The sequence below is a fragment of the Manis pentadactyla genome, chromosome 2, assembly GCF_030020395.1.
Source record: "Manis pentadactyla isolate mManPen7 chromosome 2, mManPen7.hap1, whole genome shotgun sequence".
Taxonomy (NCBI): domain Eukaryota; kingdom Metazoa; phylum Chordata; class Mammalia; order Pholidota; family Manidae; genus Manis; species Manis pentadactyla.
The window spans coordinates 119,151,628-119,174,314 of record NC_080020.1 but is presented as its reverse complement, the minus strand read 5'-3'; the positions used below and the strand labels follow the sequence as shown (position 1 = coordinate 119,174,314).

Below are 22,687 nucleotides of genomic sequence, written 5' to 3'. Positions count from 1 at the left end.
TCTCCGGGTTTAGGAAATTCTTTAACTGTGGCCCTTCATTCAGACTCTAACTTGGTGGGGAAGGACACCTGAGGAGGTTTGTCTGCAACCTTAGGTAGTTCTATTTTAAAAGGTGACAGTCTACTGTCTCTGCAGTGGAAAGGCAGCTCAGACAGAGAACTAGTAAAATGTGAATATTCTGGTAAAAAAGGATGGGAGGAAGTAGCAGGAGTCATGACAATTCTATCATCTTTATTTTACTTGTTGTGTCTTTATTTTTCATTAGCATCTTGTAACAGGTCCTTTGATGAAGCTATTTTGGAACCTTGAAGACTTTGGAAGCTTCTGCACTACTTAAAGGAGGCACGCTATTCTGTTCAACCTGGGATTTCTTGCTCTCAAGTGCTTTTCTTAAATGAGCAGTCTTGTCTAATTGGACCATTTCCCCTAATAGCCATTGTAAGTCTAGATTATTTTTAGTAAAATTGTGCCATTGTGCTAGATATCTTCAGCTTTCAGGACTATAATTCTTACATCTAAAATAAGCAGGTGTGTCAGTAGGTGATGTTCTCAACTTTGTATATAGAGGATCCCATTAATTTTAGCTAAACCTTAGGGTTTCCTAGAGTCAAATTAATACCTGTGAGGATCTGTCATGGAACTCTTCTTGAGGTGATAAGCAAACATAATATAACTTTACCAAATAAAAGCTCTAATTTGTATTCATGGTGATATTTTTAGTACACTGAATCCAAACGAACCTATGTGATGATAAAAAAAGACAATTACATCATTTAATGTGTGTTCATATGTTAAAGAACAGAATTACTGGAATAAAGTCCTCACAGTAGAAGAAATGAGTATAATTCTTGCTTTCCATAAAGTTACTTAGAAAATTAGACATCATATCTTCCTCCCAAAAAAGAATAATACCAAGTAAGATTAAATAAAATATACATAGTCAAAGTATGTTACTTATCATGTCACCTACTTAATATGAACTTCCTGAAAAGAAATGAACAAAATTTAAAACAATGTAAAACTAAAACATTAAATCTGGAGAAGATTTTCTCTAGATCAAAAGTAATACTGTAGAATTCATAAAAACAAACAAAAAAGCCCAAAGCAAAATAAAAGCCAAAATAATTACCCACAACTGAAAAGTACATTCTGTTAAAACTAATAATTTCCAACAATAATATGAAAAGCATGAATAGGAAGTGAATAATAAACACATAAAATACATATAGTTTAACAAAGCAGGTTAATCAAATTACAATTTTATTTTTATGGGGTGGGGAATGATTTGTTAAAACAATTAAAATGGTTTCCATTTCATCCCCTCTTATATACTTAAAGACTTTCCATTGCTCTTAGAAAATATAATAATCTCCTTACAATGACATACCAAACCTACATATTTTGCAATTGTTTACTTGTCTAACTGTACTAAAGACCACTCACTCTTATTCATTAATTTATAGACAAACTAACTTCTAAGCACACTAGTGCTTTCAAGACTGAAAATAATCAACATACTGTTCCATGTACTTGGAATTCATTGCTCATACATCTATATGTTTCTGCCTTTGTACCTTTCAAGTCTTGGGTTAAGTCCTTCACTGAATTTTTTTTTTAACTGACATGACCTTTTAACATATATTTTGGAATCAATTTTTGTTAAATTCATAGCACATTAATCAATGGGTAATTATACATTTGTTTATTGATTTTTTCTGTACTTTGAAACCATTTACTTATATATTATCTGAATTACTGAATGCTACATTACATGAAGCCAATGACTATGCCTGTCTGGTTTCTCAGGGCATATTTGAGTTTACCACAGTGTGTGGAATGGATGAGATTCTCAGAAATGAACTGGAGTGTTAGAAGAGATGAAAAAGGGAGGTGAATAACTTAGCTGTTGTCTCAATTGAAAATAACAAGAGCATAGATTAAGACAGTAACAATGAAAAGGCAAAGAGAAAAAGAGGATTGGCATTTCATCACAGAAATGAATATTGTAAGTTCTATTTATTGTAATTTTTTTCTGGACTATCTTGATTTCTTTTGAATACATTCCAATTGATAAAGTTCAGCAATATAGTAAGGTTCGGGTATATTTGTTGCAAATATTTCAACTCAGTTTAATTTTTACTTTTTTTCCAGATGCTTTTGATGGTATGTGAAAATTAGATAATGTTTTTATTGCAAATGAGTTTCTGATTTAAAACTTTCCAAAATTTTACAGAATACACTGTTTTTCATGCTTTTGTGATTTCATTGTATGTCTCCATGTATATGCATAATTTAAAAATTTCTCATACATATGATAAACAATTTTATTCTTTTAAGTTGTTTTACTTTATATTTTATGTTACACTGTTGCTTACATGGAAAGGCAATTATTTTTGGTAATTATTTTGCACTCAGATATTTTCACAAACAGTATTTTTAATTAAAATAATATTACAATTAATCTGATATGAAAACTCATTTATAAGTATGTGATTTAATTTCCAATGTGCATATCTATATTTTTTCTCAGTGAAACTGATCAAATATTAAATATTCTGGGGAATAAAAGTGGCAAATACATGCAACTGTGAATTTCTCTTCTGACTATGGAGGGGATTCTTCTTTTTTACTATTGAGCTAGTGTCAGATTATCACAGAGTGATTATTCTTCACTATATTTACATAGTTTCCTTTCCTGACTAGTTAAATCAGTTCTCATGAAGGAATAATACACAGTTTACAGTTAAGAATCAGCATAATCATAAGACCACCCCCAAAAAAACAAAACTTTACAGCGATAGTAAATGACAGGATGAGGCCTGAATTACTTCTACTTTTTTATTGGCCAGATAATTAAAATTTTGGGGAGTTTTAAATGCCAGAGACTCTTAACTCAAATTCAATTAAAAAAGGGATTTTTATTGGTATTGGTTTGAAAATTATCAAAATTAGATACATTGCACCTGATGCATAATTAAGGCTAAATCAACAGTTCTGCAATTCTTTTAGGGTTTTAGTACTCCTTGTTCTTACTTCATCCTCTGAATAACAGTTCCATGCATCATATTTACATATCAAATTTTTAAGAGCAATAAAGATAATTTTTGCACCAGACTTATCAGATAATGTCCTGAATGATTTTCACTTTGAATCAAATTTTGCACACTGTATAATACGTCTCATCCCACTGCTCAGTTTAGGAAGGTGTGTAATGAACAAAACAGAGTTACAAGACTGGTATTATTGTCTTGATTAGCTTAGTCCAGTGGTTTTCAATGCTGGCTTCATATTAGAATCATAGGTGAACATTTAAAAGTGTATTGATGTAAGAAATCTCCTCCTAGACCTACCCAGTCAATCCCTAAAGGTATGTTATTATTTGAATATTCATATAACCATATTGCAAATCTGGATGTTTAAAAAAAATCAAAATATTCTGTTGTGCAGCCTGGATTAACAGACACAGGTTAGGCTCTTAGAGACCACCCTCCAACTTGTGGAACAGATACAAGCTCATCTCACTGAGTGCTAAAGTTCAGCTAGAGCTTATGTAGGAGAAAAACAGCAAATGTAGGAAGGAAAAATCAAATACCTGTAGCATTCATAATTTGCAAATGTCTGATTTTCAAGTGGGGTAACAAATTCTAATCTCTATACTTTGAGCAAACAGTGTTTACTAGATAGTTGTGCTTAGTTTCAGAATCTTAGCAGAGCCATCCAAGATGCAATATTCAGATACTTTCCATGATTGCATTGTTAAGGCTTAGTAAGTTTGGTTGATTTGTTTGAGTGAAAATTTGAGAAATTATGATAAAAACAGAGCTAACTGATATCAATTATAACCATCATTTCCCCTAAATAACTTTTTATTTGACAAGTAATAAATATTGCTACATTCATGGGACAGAAGTCCAAACAAAATTTGTATTTATTTGAAATTATATGTTTTTGAATTATTAAAATGTCCATTTGTTCTTTTAAGAATAATGACATTTTAAAATTTTTTCTTTCTTAATTAAAAAATTTAAGATAAAAGAGTATTTATGCATTGTATTGTTAGCTTGAAAAAGAAAAAAATGCTACATCAGTAGAAATCTTCCATCACATCAAAAAGTATATTCTGCTTTGTTTGCTTTTTTCTGTCGTTTCTTGCTGGTGATACTATTGTAAAATTCTCCAAGATCTAAAAAAGGCCTTGAATTTCTTTTGCTTCAGTTGCAAATCTATTAAAAAGATGGGCAGAGAACTGTAATGCTTCATTGCTTTCAGCTGATGGAAGGGAATGCAAGGACCTCTTATTTCCAAAGGGGCATTGAAATAAAATTACTTCAGACATCCAGATATGAAATAAAGTAAAAAGAGGCTTTACTCTGCTCCTCAAAGGTAAAGGATGTACGTCTCTAAAAAAGGAATGCAAATATTCCAGAAATTTTGAAACAATTTCAGTTGCTTCAAATAAATTAAGAATGGTGAGACAATGAGCTTAGTGTCTATAATCAAGCATGAACTATAGTTTGTATGTAACATAAGGTTGCTACATTGTGGTCCACTGTTCATTACTGGATAAGTTTTAAATTACACAGACTGCAAACTTTCCTACCATCTCTCAAATATTATATAATAGCAATAAAAAATATTCATTCATACTAAAATGTTCAACAAATACTTTCACTTGAATACATATAATTTTGTAAGTACTAATTTGCACACTATGAAGGATCTTGGATATAAAAAATGAAGTTGAGATTCACATGTCAAAATAATGCCAAAGTTAGAAGACTGTCTCTGAAAGGTAGTTGTATACCAGTTTTTATGTGAAAGTGTACTCAAAACATTGAGAAATAAATTTACTCTTATAAGCAACTCCATATATATAATCAATTTAATCTATTATATAAATAGACATGGGATTTTGGTGTCTTACTTTAAAAACTTTGACCAGCATGTATGAGATTGAGATCAGAGAATAACATCTCTTCACAGTAAGAAAACAGGGAAATTTTAGTTAGTGATTCATAGAAAAACATCTATTAAAATAGAGTAGGTTACACTAGAAATAAGAAATGCTGATAAAGTTACTTGAATCATGTCACCTGCCATACTGGGACACTGGATATTTATCAGAATGAAGATGCACACATACACTCATGCATGTAAGTGAAGAATATACTTGATTCCATTTATTAAGACATAATTAAAAAGTGACATAACATTTAAAGAAGAGTTAGAACCTATCCTTCTCAAATTACTTCAAAAAATTGAAGATAAAGGAATGCTTCCAAACTCAGTTTATGAGGCCAGCATTATCCTGATACAAAAGCCAAAGACATCACAAAAAAAGAAAATTACAGGCCAATATCCCCTGTATGTACATATATGCGAAACTCCTCAACAAAATATTAGCAAACGAAGTTCAACAATTAAAAAAATCAACATATATCATCATCAAGTGGGATTTATCCCATGTATGCAAGGATGGTTCACAGCTGCAAGCTAATCAATGAGATACACAACATTAACAAGAGAAGGATAAAAATCACATTTCAATAAAGGCAAAAAAAGCAGTTGACAAATTCAGCAGCCATCTCTTTAAAAACGCTCAATAAAATGGGTATAGGAAAAACATACCTCAACATCATAAAGGCCATGTATGGCACACCCACATCTAACACCATACTCAACAGTGAAAAGCTGAAAGATTTTTCTCTAAGATCAGGATCAAGACAAGGATGACCACTCCCACCACTTTTATTCAACATGGTATTAGAAGTCTTAGCCACAGCAAATTGCAGTAAAAAAAATGAAAGGCATCCAAATTGGAAAGGTAAAGGAAAGGTGTCACTGCTTGCAGATGACATGATAGCATACATAGAAAACCATAAAGACTCCACAAAAAGAAACTCTGAGAACTAATAAACTATTTCAGTAAAGTCACAGTATACAAAACTAACAAACAGAAATAGCTTGTTTTTATCCACTAATAATGAGCTATCAGACAGAAAAATTAAGAAACAATCCCATTCACAGTTACATAAAAAAATTAATTAATTAAATACTGAGAAATAAATTTAGCCAAGGAGGTGAAAGTCCTTGACCCTTTATGAACCTCATGCTCTGTGTTTTCCACTGATGGGCAGACTTTGTAAGTAGAACCAAGATTGTACAATAAGCTATTTGTTTAGTTCCAGTAGTTACTTATTTAGCCTTTCTTTGTCAAAATTATTTATGTATACTTTTATTATTTCACAATGTCTTTGGGTCTTTTGACTTACATTTTCTTTTTATTTTTGCTTCATATATTGATGTTTTTTTTTGTTTTGTTTTTTTATTTATACTGGTTTATTACTGTTGAAAAATCAAAATTACAGTGAACTGAGAGTTAATACAAAGTAAGTTTTAAATAGGAAATTTCCCCAGAAATTAAAACCTGGAAATAAATTTTAATTTTTTCCTTAGCTGAACTACTAAAAAAATGCACATATATATATTGTAATATATTTACTACAATATGAAGGTAGAGGTAACTGGAAGTTTTACTTCTGTTAATTCAGATTCTGTAAATATTTTTATCTTTGTTGAGGTATAATTTACAAATAAAATTGTAAGATATTTAGGTGTACATCATGATGATTTGTATATGCATACATTATAATATGATTCCTCCCTCCTAGTTAACCAGCATATGCATTACCGTATATATATATTTTGTGTGTGTGTGTCTGTGTGTGTGTGTGTGTGTGTGTGTGTGTGTGTGTATGGGGGGACAGAGAGTATTTAAGTTTTACTCTATTAGTAAATATTTGTTGTTTTATTCCCAGTAAGTAGTTATGGTTTTTATATCCCTATTTGTACTTTTGTTCAATTTTAACATGTCTATTGGCCCCTTTTTATATTAACTTTTATTATTGATTTAATTAATGAATTGAAAGTATTGATGTTCTACTTTTTACTTTTCTCTCTTATTTAATATATCTTGGCTTTCCTGATAATTTGTGTTCTCCATTACAGACTTACATACGTCACTTCAAAACAATATAGTTAGGTTTTGTTTCATATTGCAGTCTGAGAATATGTCTTTTATAAGGTCTCATTTTCTTTAATCAATATGGAATATACAGAGAAGCTGAGCTGAGACCTAATGCCCCTTCTTTTACTCCATTCTCCTTTGCGGCTGTCCCTTTTGTAGGTTCCTTCCTGTTGTTCTAGATCATGTTGAAATTACCTAACATGCTGTCCTTGCCCTCGATACCCTCTCACCCTTCCTTTTTCCACTATTATAATCACTATACCACTTCCAATTTCAATGAAATACAAATCACTCTCACATTTTATCTCTAGCTAACTCTTTCTCAGTAATCTGAGCATCGCCTTGTTTCTTTAGCATTCCTATCTAAATGACTAATTCTTCATTATTTATTTCATAAATGTAATGCACATCAACATTTCTACAATTGTCTTGGTCTTCAAATCTGTAATCACTTCTCACCTATATGACAGTATTTTCCTTCCTCCACATTAGCTCTGCTTCTCTTCTAACCTGTTTGTTCCATGTTAAAATCGAAGTGGTCTTTCCAAAATGAATATATGATCTAGTCACTCCCTCTGTTTAAAAGTTACAATTGACTCCACATTGCTATCAGAGTTAAGCTGAAAACTCTTAACCTTGCCAACCATGCTTTGCCCACCTCTATAGTTTACCTGGGACTAGTCTACATCCCTTACAGGTCAACCCCATAAACTTTTCCATTTCTGCAGGTCCTACTTCTTTCTCCTATGTGACTTTTCTCATATTTGCACAATCTCTATTAACTTCCCACTGTTGTTGTTTTTTTTTCTGACAGTCGAAATGTTATTCAGTCTTCAGAATCAGTTTTTCAATTAGGATTCCCTGACTTCCTGCCATCCATAACTAGAGCACAACTTTGAGTTAAAATTTTCCATTAATAGCATATATTTCTAACTGCTGCATTTGTAATCCATGCTAAATTTAAATTCCATGAAGGCAAACTCTGGTCTTCACTACTATATCCCTAGGGTTTAGCATAATCTCTGTCACATTAATTGCAATAAACACACACACACACGTGTATATATATATATATACACGTGTGTGTGTGTGTACCTATATACAGAACATATATGTGTATATACAGATAACATATATATAACATACAATATATATAACATATCTATGTATATATATTCAGAACATCACATGTTTCTTAAGCCTCATTTTTCTATCCCCGCATCTACATTTTGCAGTATACCCATTCATATTGGCTTGACATACTGGATTATTTTTCTCATTTTTTACCTTACCTTACTTTAAGTACCTATTCTCTGAATTAGAGTAATGAGGACTTGGAGATTTAATAGGATTTATTGACAAGGTATTGCCTCAGAACCAATGCTCCAAAATCACAGGTAATAGAAGATAAAATCTTGTCTCAATACAAATAACTCACAACACACCATGGAGATGTCTCAAGCCAATGGCTCTAATTCATTATTACTACTGACTAAATGATATTTCATGAAAAAATGTGTTGCATATTTTATTCAGTTAATCCTTCACTGATTGTCATTCGCTATAATTCTGCTTTATTTTTTCCTATGAATTATAATTACATTTAACATATTTTATGTAGATGCATATATAAGTACATATATGTACATAATCTATAGGAAGAAATTTTTAAAGTGAGATTGCTAATATAAAGGGAATGCATACCTTATGATTTATATTATCAGATTGCTTCTAGAAAACTGTAACAAATGACATTCATGCAAAATGTAAGTGTATCCTTTTGCCTGAATCCCTGACAGGACCAGACATTATGACTTTGTAAAATTGCTTTCAGCTTTATAAAAATTTACCAATCTGATGAATGTATAAAGACACTTCTTTCTACTGTTATTTGCATTTCTTTGACTGCTTGACTTGCTTGATCATTACCTTTTCGTATTAAATATATCCCATGTATATTCTATCTGAAATTATGTCACTCTTGCTTCCTATAATTTTACACAGCTTAATATTTTTTCCATTGCACTTATCAATGTTAAAATGCTCTGTAATTTACTCACTTAACTTGCTTGTTATCTTTCTCTTTAGAACATAAGCTCTGAAAACAGAAGTTTTCCTCACTTTGCTTATCACTATACCCCTAGCATTAGCAGATTTCTTGGCATATAATGAGGATTCGATAAACATTTCTCAATTAATTAATAAGTAAATGAAGCCATTTTAACAAAAGGTAGAATTTATTATATCTTTAAATCATTGCATGAAAGAGTTTTGTCACTGGGATCCCAGAGATGATAGATTCCAACTGAGGATTTATAATCAACTTAAAAATGTCATTGGACATTTGAAATCCTGGAAAGGTACAGGTAGCTACCATACAAGCATCCTTATTCTTAGGTCTGGATGGAGAGGACAAATTCATAAAAATATAAATGTCCATAATTACTGATTGCATTAAGTCATACTTTGTTTACATATAACTTTTCATCTTAAAGAGAGGGGGACTTTAAATCACTGATAACCATTCTAAATATTTTTTAAAAATGAGTCGTTATGTTCCAAATATGGGGCCAATCAGATTACATGGAAGCTAATGTTGAGAAGAGAGGAAACATCAGATCAACTCTCTGTGGGTGGGGTTGTTATCCTAAGGAATGACCTTTATTTGTAAATGGCTGCCTATACCAGAGCCACATAAAACAAGTCCTCAGGGATAGTGGACCTCAAGAATGCAGAGCACTATTATGAAAAGCAGATGCTTTTAACAGTATGTGAATACAAAAACTTAAGAGATTCAACCCTACTTCATCTGAAAAATTGCTTTGTCTGCAATTTAAAGTTAAATGGCATTATTAAAGAACATTTGAAGAAATCCTATAATCAGCCATGTAAAATGAACATTTTTGCTGGAGTTCCCTGCAATCATTTTTGTAATCTTTCACTAGATCATTCATTTAATAAGGGCCCATATTTGGCCTATAGCAACTGGCCTTCAAGCTAGAAATATGGGAAATGACTGCCTCATTGATTTAAGGTCTCCCATCCTTTAACTTGCCCATTGCATAGAGTAAAACATAAGTTCTATTTAAACTCAGTCATAGTAAATAACACCAGAGCGGCTACAATTGATATGAGTGATTATAGTTAAATGAAACCTTGGAAACTCTCCAATATTGCGTCGTTTGGGTTTTGCAATACAGATGTTCACTGGTACTTGTTAAGGAGAAAATTACACGTTGCAATACACATTATAAAAACAGGTGTCAGGGAAACAGTGAGACAAGGTGGATGCCTTTTATAAGGAACTGATTAACAACCAATTTCATTTGATTATGTATGGGAGAATGGCCTGCACATGAGAGCAACTTGGGATAAAATTCATGACAGCAACAAAGGAATAATGGAATCATGTACTAATAGAGCACATACATATACACATACTCGCACACATACACCCACACGCACACACACACACACACACACACACACGCACACACATTCAAGCAGACTGTAGGCCTAGAGACCTAGGACTAAATGTACTTATTATAGGTAAATCCAATCCCACTCCCCCTAAATAGTACCTAGAATCTTCATTCAGATGAGTTACTGCAAGTCAAAGATAGAGCAAAAGGATGCAGGCTTGAATCACTGACCCTACTGTGAGCTCCTTCCTGGACTGGGTGTGATCTAATAACAAGGGATGGATTCATAGAAACCACAAAATAAAGTCTGTCAATTTGGGCCCTTCCACTTCCATCATTGTTGATTGTACTTAGATCCAAATTCTTCCATTAAAGAGTCATTTTAAATTATTTACAATTATGCCACTTTAGATTCTTTTTAGGCAAATATAATTTGAAACAATGTGTTCTAATCTTTAAAACCACCACATATTTTGTTTCATATATTTTGAGACTTCATCCAAGTTTCTCAGTCTGCTAAAAGAAGTGGATGACTTTCACAGGATATAAGGTTATTTTCTAGCATAGAGGAAGATCAGAGAAAAACTCCACTATAAAAATTAGAGATGGCAAAACCATACTCCCAATATTTCATATTTTATGGCATTACTATTTGTGTTTGGGGCAGACTGAAAATCTATTTTTATTATGCTTTCTGAGATGGCACTTTGAATTTAAGCCCCATTTTCCATGGCTTATAGCTTTTCCACTGAGTACCTTTGGGGATAAACTTCATCATGCTGGTTCTTAACCTAGAATAAAATAATTCAGGAAGTTTGAAGGAAATGTATTTTGTCAGTTTTGATTTAAGTAACTACAGGGAAATTCTTTTTGGCTGTTCAAAATATTATACAATTTATATTCTTGAATAATTCATAAGGAATTATGATTTTATACAAATGTTTATAATGTAATTAGGTTCTGTAAAGGACACACATATTTAAAATTACTTACATAAAATAATAAATGAAACAATACATATTTACTACATTCTTCAATTTATACAATACAATTCTCTATGATCTGCCAAATCCATCAGAAGTTCTGAAACGTAGGCTTTTGCGGAAGGAGTGCTGCATTGAATCAAAATGAAAAATCTTATTTGCAGGAATGACTAACCACCTATTAAAGAGTCAGGAATTCAGTGGTTATTTAAATGCAGTCTCAGTGGTTTATAGAACCTGTCAAAATTCCCCATTCTCCCATTTCAAATGTGTATGCATAAGACTATTTTTTGATATCCATTCATACAAAGTCAAAATTTAAAAGAGTAATAAAATAAAAAATCATGAAGAATAAAAATAGCTAAGACTCATGCAATGGCTCAGTCAGCATAAGAACCTTGGAATTCTCAGAATAAAGGGAAATGCTTATATTTCCCAACACAACCCCTAATTTTGTAAAAGCACCTAACTTAATGGTGCAGCTTGGTTATATTATAAATGAATAGCAATTTATAATGTAGAATATGGAGGTTACTGTTTATATGAAGCATATTCACTGTATCAAATGATATTTATGCTTGTTTTTAATGAATGTTTATGAAGATGATTAAATCAGAGTGAAAAAGTAAATAAAATTAGTAATCTTGTTCCAGGACTCTGAATCTGGTCATTTCCAGATTTTAACTCAACTTCCTGTTCTTTTGACCCACTACCAGAATGTAATTAGGTAGTTTAATCATGTTTTTCCTACTTAAGGGATTGATATTCAAAATTCCAATTTTACTTTGAAACAGCTGACTGAATGCTTTCCCCTTAAGACCCAATAAAATTATATTTGAAAGATTGAACAATTAGAGCCTGTGTCTACATAATTATTTTCCTTTGTTACTCGATATCACACTGCAAAATGTATTACCATTGTTATTATTGTTATTATTATTATTATCATCATATGTCAATTTTGAGGCCATTTTTGGCTCATTCTGCCAATATATATTCATTGGCATTCAATTATGTATAGGTCTTGGTCGGTATGAATTCCCAAAAACTTTTATGATCTGAGCAAAGTAAATTGGCCATGATTCTATCTATCTATTCAAAGTAGACAGAGAGATATATTACTAGAATTTAGGAGAGTAAGTGGCTCTACTATGTACTGTAATGGTAGAATTAAGGAGAGCTGGCTGTTTCTAATGACTCTGAATAATTCTTAGAGTTAACTCTGAGATTTAAATTCTCATATCAAGGAATGGGCCAAGAATCACTGAGGCACCAAAATATTTCTTAAACTTTGGTAGCTCTAGGGCTGGGACAGTTGAAAATCAGTTGATATCATGGCCTGCCTAGGTATGTCAAGGGAATGTTATGAGATTTATTCCAGAAAGGAATGGCTCCCTGTGAAAGTGGATGAAAACAATGTGTTTATTTCAGATGAATCTGATAACCCCGGGTTTTCCTTGTTAGGGGAAGTGGCAAACTGCCTTCATGAGGAAAAGGTATTTTCTGTCTTACATAAAATAATTTGCTTTCTTGACCTAAAATCACTTGCACTCTTCAATATATAGGATAGTTTCCATTAATCTCATCTAACATATCTGTAATATGTATGTTATTCTTCATTATTTTATTAAATATCCCTTAATTTTATTATTTCCTAAACAATTATTGGCTTTATTTCCAGGAGCTGTTTAGATCATATTTGTGTGGTTTAAATAAATTATTATCCAGAATAAAAATAATTTAAAAATGTATTTATATATATTAATATGCATTGTCTCTGAATATGTTTATTTTCATTGAAGGAAACTAGTAAATGAACAACAGACTTCTTTTTTAGATGCTATAATTATAATGTACTTGAATGTTTATGTTTTGTTAAATTTCTCTGATATGAGATTATCAGAAATGCAATGGATGCAGTTTTGATTTTGAAACAAACTTTTAGGCCAGCCTGAGATCTCCACAGTTGTTATTTCTTTTTTTGTTTTCTCTTTCTTTCTCTGTTTTTTTGCAAGGTTTATGTTATTTATACACACTATTTCATGAAAGCTTGGAGAATTGATTCATCTTGCAACAGGAGAAATTTTCTCCAATAATATAATTATTATGTCTTTTTTAAGATCATTAATGGACCATAACACACATATAGAAGATGAACTAATTTTAAGTTTATAGTCTGATCAATTTTCCAAACTAAAGACACTCATATAAGCATCATGTAGAACAAAAAATATAACATTAACAGCAGCAGAGAAGGCCCCTCATTCTCCCTTCTGTTCTTTGTCTTCACAAAGGAAACCCATTCCTAGCAACATTTTGTTGGATGGATTTTTAAAATGGCATCAGTTCTTCATCAATTATTGTATCTATGGCATTGGCCACATGAAATTGCAGCTCCTCTCAGCAAAATAGAATCTAGTTCCACAGTCCTTGAATTTGTACTAGACCTGTGGCTTGGTGTGGACAGTAGAAAGTGAAACAAATGACAATTTTCCAGTTTCGAAGATCTTGAAAGATCATAAAAGGTTTGTGTGCTTAATGCTTTCCCTCTTGTACCTCTGTCTTGCCATAGTTACTTATCTGAACAAGACTCTCAAGAAGCCTGGGCTCGGCTGCTGGAGAATTAAAGATTTGACTAAATCCACCTACCGCCCAAGTAAGAGCTTCCCCAAGATCCGCAGAGGTAAGAGGATGGCAGCACCAGCTGCAGAGGAATGAGTGGACTCAGATTAAGGCCAGAAGCACCATCAGAAGTTCATGTACAGGCCTTAACTGGGCTCAGTTCCATATACTGTCCAGATGATCTCATATACTGCCCAGATTGTTCTTGTGAACAAAAAAGTTAATGTTCAGTGTTTCAAACTATTGAGTTTAGGGGAAGATTTTTATATGGGATTATTGCAGCAACAAGTGATGCCAAAGTGGGTACCTGGAAATATAAGGGTGCCTTTACAAAAAAAAAAAAAAAAAAGCTGAAGTATATAGGTTTAGCTTTGGGACTGCTTCTTAACCAAGAAAAAAGACAATTTTTTTCTGTTCTGCCTCAGGTGCAACCAGTGTTCCCCCTGTGTCCTGAGGTTGACAGAATTTGCTACTAATCTTCTGAATGAAGACGTTTTTGGTGGTGGTGGTGGTCACCATTGCTTTCCAAAGGGGACCTGTGGGAGAAGAATCTGGGCAGAGCCTAATGCCTTTCTTGCAGGAGCTGGTGTTCCCCTCCTCTAAACCTGCCTCTAAACCCATCTCATGAGCACTGGAGAAAAACCCATCTCATGGGCAAAGGAGAAGAGCCCATGAATGAGATCAATTTTCCCTTGTATTTTTATCTCCCAGGGATTCTATACACCTCTACTCGCTCACATTATCCTTCAGCAATTTCTTACAATGAAATTTAGCTCACTTTTTCTTACAAGTAGTAATGCACCAGCAATTGCCCCAGGTAAGCAATATAGTGAGCACATCATTCCTTATAGATGCCTATTTTTCTTTTAATTTCTAGTCAGTCAGTTGTCCTGTGGCCTCAGCTTTCAGCTGCCATTTATTCAAGGTAATCTATTTTAGAAATTATCCAGCTTTTTGTTTTGTTTTGGTTTGGTTTTTGCTTCTGTTTTGCAGCCTTACTGACATATAATTGACAAATAAAATTGTACACACTTAGTGTACATGAACAGGTTATATACTTACACATTGTGAAATGATTACCACGATCAAGTTTATCAACACATTCATCACCTCACATAGCTACCTTTTTTTTAATATGGTAAGAACAGTTAAGCTTTACTCTCTTAGCAAACTTCAAGTGAGATCGTACCATGTGTGCCTTCCTCTCTCTGACTTTACTTCACTCAGCATAATGTCCTTCAGATTCATCCATGTTGTTTCAAATGTCCTTTTGTATTGTTTTAAGAGTAGATATGATACTACTTCCAGATTTCTACATTCTAAGCAGAAGCCTGCCCGTTTGTTGCTGTTAAATCTCTTTTGCATTCCTGTAATGAACCCGTTTCTAGATTTGATTATTGATTAATATTTTGTTTAGCATTTTTGCAGATCTCTTTATTAGAGATATTATTTTGTAATGTTCTATTCTTAAATGTGCTTTTTAGATTTTGCTATCAAGGTTTTGATAGTCTCAACGGTGTGAAAAATATGTTTCACTATCTGTTTCCTGGAATAAAGAAAACAGAAAAAGGGTAATTTGTCCTTGAAGAATGCATAGAATATGGGACTTTGTGGAAGTGGAAGTTGGCAACTTTTATTACTGTGGGGTGGATTCTCTGTTGTGCCTGGGGAAAACTGAGGTGTAGAGATCCAGCTAACCAGGTAGAAGCCATGGGCAGAGATTTGGGCCATATAACTATTGGGATTCATTTGGGATTACTCAATAGATACCTGGGTTGAATGAGCAGTCAGTGCCAAACCAGTCATTATCCTTTAATGTGACACAGTGACTACACAGTTCTAACGCTATCCACCCATATCCTGTTTCCACCTAAATGGTGTGAGTGTTGGGTCAAACAGCAACTTTAGTCCATAGGGGTGGGTTGCTGCAACAAGACCCATCTGTATGCCTGATACCAGTGGGATTGTCTCCTAGTCACCCTTTATAGGCCACAAGAACTGCCATAGGAATAGGCGTGGGAACATTTGGAGGATCTCCATACTCTACAGATCCTAGCAGCACCTGCATCTCTAGAGACAATGTGCTGGTAGACAAGTGTGCCTCTGCTGCAAATAGCCATGCCACTTAGTCAAAGTGGGGTTTGAGCCATGGCAGAGGTCTGTTTATCACTTAACCTCTTGACAGGTTAGACCAGCTGGAGCTGGCATTTTGGGGGCATCCTGTCCCCATATAGAAGTTGGTGGCCAGCCTGCAGCCTGGGATTCCCCATTGAATGCCTCTTTTTCTGCAGACCCACTGCTTTCGGATTTCTTGGCTGACTCACCAATTGCTGGTTTGCAACTTCAGGAGTTCCCACGGTGAAATTTGAAATGGCTCCTGTACATGGAGGGTAAGAAAACACTCACGAGAGAGGCAGGCCACTCCAGATTGAGTAGTGATGGTTTTAATAAGCAAGGAAACTGATATAGGAGACTTGTCTTGGGCCACCACAAGACTAGTAGATTCCTGCCCAAGCCTGCTAGAATCATGCAAGTTTATGAACAGGCCTTAACTGGGCTCAGTTCCATATACTGTCCAGATGATCTCAACAATACCTTATTCTTTCAAAGTAGAGTTGTTGAAAGTGGCTTCTACTGTGGAAACATGGGTCAGAATGTACATACCAAGGAGAGGGAGCATCCTGTTGCCATGGTCCAGCTTTCTGGTCAACCAGTGGTCACATCCTCTTAGTAGTTGTCCCCAATAAATCCAAGCCCCAGTGTGACAATATTTCAAGGTGAGGCCTTTGTGGAGTAATTAGGGTAAGATGACATCATGAGAGTAGGGATTCATGATGGGGTTAGTGCCCTTATAAGAGATGCCAGAGAGCTTGCCTCCTCGTGGCTCTCTCTCTCACCACCATGTGAGGACACAGCATAGAGGAGGCCATCTACACGTTGAGAAGAGAGCTATCAGAGTGGAAGCAAATTGGCAAAATCTGGACCTTAGACTTCCCAGCTTCCAGAACTATGAGAAATAAACTATTGCCTAAGCCACCAATTTATGCTGTTTTGCTGACAGTTTGAGTTGACTAATATACATATATATCTTTCAATCAATAAATTTGCTTTTTTTTTTTTTGTAGATAATTACTTTTATTGAAAGGTAGTTGACACACAGTATTACATTAGTTTCAGGTGTACAACACAGTGATTCAACATTTATATACATGATAATTCTAGGTACCAGCTATCACCATACCAAGCTGTTAAAATATTTTGACTATATTCCTTATGCGATACATTACATCACAGTTACTTATTTATTTTACAATTGGAAGAGTGTACTTTTTTTTTTCTTTTCTTTTTGTGAGGGCATCTCTCATATTTGTTGATCAAATGGTTGTTAACAACAATAAAATTCTGTATAGGGGAGTCAATGCTCAATGCACAATCATTAATCCACCCCAAGCCTAATTTTCATCAGTCTCCAATCTTCTGAAGCATAACGAACAAGTTCTTACATGGAGAACAAATTCTTACATAGTGAATAAGTTACATGGTGAACAGTACAAGGGCAGTCATCACAGAAACTTTCGGTTTTGTTCATGCATAATGAACTATAAACAGTCAGTTCAAATATGAATACTCATTTGATTTTTATACTTGATTTATATGTGGATACCACATTTCTCTATTATTATTATTTTTAATAAAATGATGAAGTGGTAGGTAGATACAAGATAAAGGTAGAAAACATAGTTTAGTGTTGTAAGAGAGCAAATGTAGATGATCAGGTGTGTGCCTGTAGACTATGTGTTAATCCAAGCTACACAAGGGCAATAAAACATCCACATATGCAGAAGATTTCTCTCAGAACGGGGGGGTGAGGTTCTAAGCCTCACCTCTGTTGATCCCCTATTTCTCACCTGATGGCCCCCCTGCGACTGTGCCTGTCTTAGGTTGTTCCTCCTTTGAGGAATCTTACCCGTCTCTGGCTAACCAGTCATCTTCCGGAGCCATACAGGGAAATGTAAAGTTGGTAAGTGAGAGAGAAGCCTTATTGTTTGAAAAGGTTAGCTTTTTACTTCTTTGCATATTAATGCCCTGTGGCTTCTATGCCCAGCATTTGTCTTGAGGTATCTTTACCACTTGGAAGAATTATGATACTCGGTAAGTTTGATATGAGGCACGAATTCTATTTAAGGGTTGTAATTAAGAAGGAAGAAGAAAAGCTACAGAAGTAGCAGGCGGAAGAAAACATGGGAAGATTGATTATTTCTTTGACATATCTTCTTGTAGAGTAACTTCAGCATGTATAGGTTTTAAACTACCAATTAAATTGTGCACACACATTAACATAATAGGAGTATAGTTACATAACCAAAGCATACCTGTAATTACCAGCCATCTCCAGTGAAATCAAGAAAACCAGTTAGGCACCTTAGGCATTTGTGAAAACTTATCTGTGATATGGTGGATATTGTCCAACTGAGCTTGAACAATCTGAGAGAAATCAGACAAATTAAAACAACCCATTCCTGGGGACTGTTCACATGCCATATGTTCTTTTAACAGTAAATAGTCTGTAGTTGTAAGATTTTAGAGCACTACAATTTGCACTTCTCCTAATTCTGGGTTGAGTTCAACAGTATAGATCCAGCCAAATTTGTTGTTTTACTGTATGCACAGGCCAGCTTAGATATCTCCTTCTTCACTCCCATGGCAAGTCCAGGAACTGGTGGGATGAGTGCATCTACACCTGTAGCAGTGCGTGGATCATTGTTGGGGTTTTTTGATGATCATCTTCTGACATGAGTCTTCCAGAGAGTGCTGATGTTGGAAGTTCTTTTTCATATCGTATCTTAGTTGATTTTCGGGGACGCCAAATTAGGCTTTGATCCTCTTATAAACACAAAAAGGCCCTTTGCCTACACTTTTATATGCCCTTTATACCCTTGTGTAGAACTCATTGGAGGTCACCACACAGGAACTGCCTTTTTTTTTTTTTTTTTGGTATCATTAATCTACACTTACATGATGAATATCATTTTTACTAGGCTCTTCCCTATACCAGGTCCCCCCTATAAACCCCTTTACAGTCACTGTCCATCAGCATAGCAAAATGTTGTAGAATCACTACTTGCCTTCTCTGTGTTGTACAGCCCTCCCATTTCTCCCATCCCCCCCATGCAGGCTAATCTTATACCCCTCTTCTTCTTCCCCCCCTTATCCCTCCCTACCCACCCATCCTCAACAGTCCCTTTCCCTTTGGTAAATGTTAGTCTATTCTTGAGTTCTGTGATTCTGCTGCTGTTTTGTTCCTTCAGTTTTTCCTTTGTACTTATATTTCACAGATGAGTGAAATCATTTGGTATTTCTCTTTCTCCGCTTGGCTTATTTTACTGAGCAAAATACCCTCCAGCTCCATTCATGTTGCTGCAAATGGTAGGATTTTCCCTTTTCTTATGGCTGAGTAGTATTCCATTGTGTATATGTACCACATCTTCTTTATCCATTCATCTATAAATGGACATTTAGGTTGCTTCCAATTCTTGGCTATTGTAAATAGTGCTGCGATAAACATAGGGGTGCATTGGTCTTTCTCATACTTGATTGCTGCATTCTTAGGGTAAATTCCTAGGAGTGCAATTCCTGGGTCAAATGATAAGTCTGTTTTAAGCATTTTGATGTACCTCCATACTGCTTTCCACAATGGTTGAACTAATTTACATTCCCACCAGCAGTGTAGGAGGGTTCCCCATTCTCCACAGCCTCGCCAACATTTGTTGTTGTTTGTCTTTTGGATGGCAGCCTTCCTTACTGGTGTGAGGTGATACCTCATTGTAGTTTTAATTTGCATTTCTCTGATAATTAGTGATGTGGAGCATCTTTTCACGTGTCTGTTGGCTATCTGTATTTCTTTTTTGGAGAACTGTCTGTTCAGTTCCTCTGCCCATTTTTTAATTGGGTTATTTGTTTTTTGTTTGTTGAGGCATGTGAGCTCTTTATATATTCTGGACATCAAGCCTTTATCGGATCTGTCATTTTCAAATATATTATCCCACACTGTAGGGTTCCTTTCTGTTCTATTGATGGTGTCATTTGCTGTACAGAAGCTTTTCAGCTTAATATAGTCCCACTTGTTCATTTTTGCTGTTGTTTTCCTTGCCCAGGGAGATATGTTCAAGAAGAGGTCACTCATGTTTATGTCTAAGAGGTTTTTGCCTATGTTTTCTTCCAAGAGTTTAATGGTTTCATGAATTACATTCAGGTCTTTGATCCATTTTGAGTTTACTTTTGTATATGGGGTTAGACAATGGTCCAGTTTCATTCTCCTACATGTAGCTGTCCAGTTTTGCCAGCTCCATCTATTGAAGAGACAGTCATTTCACCATTGTATGTCCATGGCTCCTTTATCAAATATTAATTGACCATATATGTCTGGGTTAATGTCTGGATTCTCTAGTCTGTTCCATTGGTCTGTGGCTCTGTTCTTGTGCCAGTACCAAATTGTCTTGATTACTATGGCTTTATAGTAGAGCTTGAAGTTGGGGAGTGAGATCCCCCCTACTTTATTCTTCTTTCTCAGGATTGCTTTGGCTATTTGGGGTCTTTGGTGTTTCCATATGAATATTTGAATTATTTGTTCCACTTCATTGAAGATTGTTGCTGGCAGTTTCATAGGGATTTCATCTAATCTGTACATTGCTTTGGGCATGATGGCCATTTTGACGATATTAATTCTTCCTAGCCACAAGCATGGGATGAGTTTCCATCTATTAATGTCCCCTTTAATTTATCTTAAGAGTGACTTGTAGTTTTCAGAGTATAAGTCTTTCCGTTCTTTGGTTAGGTTTATTCCTAGGTATTTTATTCCTTTTGATGTAATTGTGAATGGAGTTGTTTTCCTGATTTCTCTTTCTGTTGGTTCATTGTTAGTGTATAGTAAAGCCACAGATTTCTGTGTGTTAATTTTGTATCCTGCAACTTTGCTGTATTCCAATATCAGTTCTAGTAGTTTTGGGGTGGAGTCTTTAGGGTTTTTTATGTACAGCATCATGTCATCTGCAAATAGTGACAGTTTAACTTCTTCTTTACCAATCTGGATTCCTTGTATTTTTTTGTTTTGTCTGATTGCCGTGGCTAGGACCTCCAGTACTATGTTAAATAACAGTGGGGAGAGTGGGCATCCCTGTCTAGTTCCCGATCTCAGAGGAAATGCTTTCAGCTTCTCGCTGTTCAATATAATGTTGGCTGTGGGTTTTTCATAGATGGCCTTTATTATGTTGAGGTACTTGCCCTCTATTCCCATTTTGCTGAGAGTTTTTATCATGAATGGATGTTGAACTTTGTCAAATGCTTTTTCAGCATCTATGGAGATGATCATGTGGTTTTTGTCTTTCTTTTTGTTGATGTGGTGGATGATGTTGATGGACTTTCGAATGTTGTACCATCCTTGCATCCCTGCGATGAATCCGACTTGGTCATGGTGTATGATCCTTTTGATGTATTTTTGAATTCAGTTTGCTAATATTTTGTTGAGTATTTTTGCCTCTACGTTCATCAGGGATATTGGTCTGCAGTTTTCTTTTTTGGTGGTGTCTTTGCCTGGTTTTGGTATTAGGGTGATGTTAGCTTCATAAAATGAGTTTGGGAGTATCCCCTCCTCCTCTATTTTTTGGAAAACTTTAAGGAGAATGGGTATTATGTCTTCCCTGTATGTCTGTTAAAATTCTGAGGTAAATCCATCTGGCCCGGGGGTTTTGTTCTTTGGTAGTTTTTTGATTACCGCTTCAATTTCGTTGCTAGTAATTGGTCTGTTTAGATTTTCTGTTTCTGTCTGGGTCAGTCTTGGAAGGTTGTATTTTTCTAGGAAGTTGTCCATTTCTTCTAGGTTTCCCAGCTTGTTAGCATATAGGTTTTCATAGTATTCTCTAATAATTCTTTGTATTTCTATGGGGTCCGTCTTGATTTTTTCTTTCTCATTTCTGATACTGTTGATTTGTGTTGACTCTCTATTCCTCTTAATAACTCTGGCTAGAGGCTTATCTATTTGTTTATTTTCTCAAAGAACCAGCTCTTGGTTTCATTGATTTTTGCTATTGTTTTATTCTTCTCATATTTATGTATTTCTTCTCTGATCTTTATTATGTCCCTCCTTCTGCTGACCTTAGGTCTTATTTGTTCTTCTTTTTCCAATTTCGATAATTGTGACATTAGACCATTCATTTGGGATTGCTCTTCCTTTTTTAAATATGCTTGGATTGCTATATACTTTCCTCTTAAGACTGCTTTTGCTGTGTCCCACAGAAGTTGGGGCTTTGTGTTGTTGTTGTCATTTGTTTCCATATATTGCTGGATCTCCATTTTGATTTGGTCACTGATCCATTGATTATTTAGGAGCGTGTTGTTGAGCCTCCATGTGTTTGTGAGCCTTTTTGCTTTCTTTGTACAGTTTATTTCTAGTTTTATGCCTGCGTGGTCTGAAAAGTTGGTCGGTAGGATTTCAATCTTTTGGAATTTACTGAGGCTCTTCTTGTGGCTTAGTATGTGGTCTATTCTGGAGAATGTTCCATGTGCACTTGAGAAGAATGTATATCCTGTTGCTTTTGAATGTAGAGTTCTGTAGATGTCTATTAGGTCCATCTGCT

The 22,687-nt window shown here is 34.6% G+C and overlaps 1 long non-coding RNA gene across 1 annotated transcript; it reads left to right on the top strand.

Moving 5' to 3' along the window:
- The first annotated feature begins 1,847 nt into the window (after positions 1-1,847).
- On the top strand, positions 1,848-15,169 carry LOC118923468 (uncharacterized). Its single transcript, XR_005029207.2, has 3 exons — positions 1,848-2,005; positions 14,005-14,115; positions 14,480-15,169. It is a non-coding gene; the product is annotated as an uncharacterized LOC118923468 (long non-coding RNA).
- Positions 15,170-22,687: the final 7,518 nt, after the last annotated feature.